The sequence below is a fragment of the Cyprinodon variegatus genome, unplaced genomic scaffold (genome assembly GCF_000732505.1).
Source record: "Cyprinodon variegatus isolate N-32 unplaced genomic scaffold, C_variegatus-1.0 Scaffold2790, whole genome shotgun sequence".
Classification (NCBI taxonomy): Eukaryota; Metazoa; Chordata; class Actinopteri; order Cyprinodontiformes; family Cyprinodontidae; genus Cyprinodon; species Cyprinodon variegatus.
In genome coordinates, this window is record NW_015153243.1 from 12,508 (window position 1) to 12,991 (window position 484).

Sequence of the window (484 nt, forward strand, 5' to 3'; positions counted from 1 at the left end):
GAGGAGGAGTAGCAACAATCTTCCAGTCTGACTTACTGATTACTCCCAAGGCAAATAATACTTACAACTCTTTTGAAACATTTAACCCTTAATTTCCCTGATCCAAATTTCAAAGCCAGAAAACCTCGTCTTTTTTTTAACTTTTTAAAAAGTTTTCAGAGTTCCTTTCTGATTTGGTATTAAATACTGACAGGGTCATCATAGTGGGAGACATTGAAGATGATAGCTTAAGAGCAGCCTTTAATGCTATCTTAGACACTATTGGCTTTGTTCAGAGTGTGAATAGTCCCACACATTCTCATCTTCATACTTTGGATCTTGTGCTGACATACGGCATAGAATGTGAAGAAATAACAGTATTTCCTCACAACCCTGTCCTCTCTGACCACTTTCTAATAACCTTCAGGATTACTTTAACCTGAAGGAGTTCTCCTCCCCCAAAAGAAGGTTCAATTTTAGTAGATCATTATCAGATAGTGCAGTT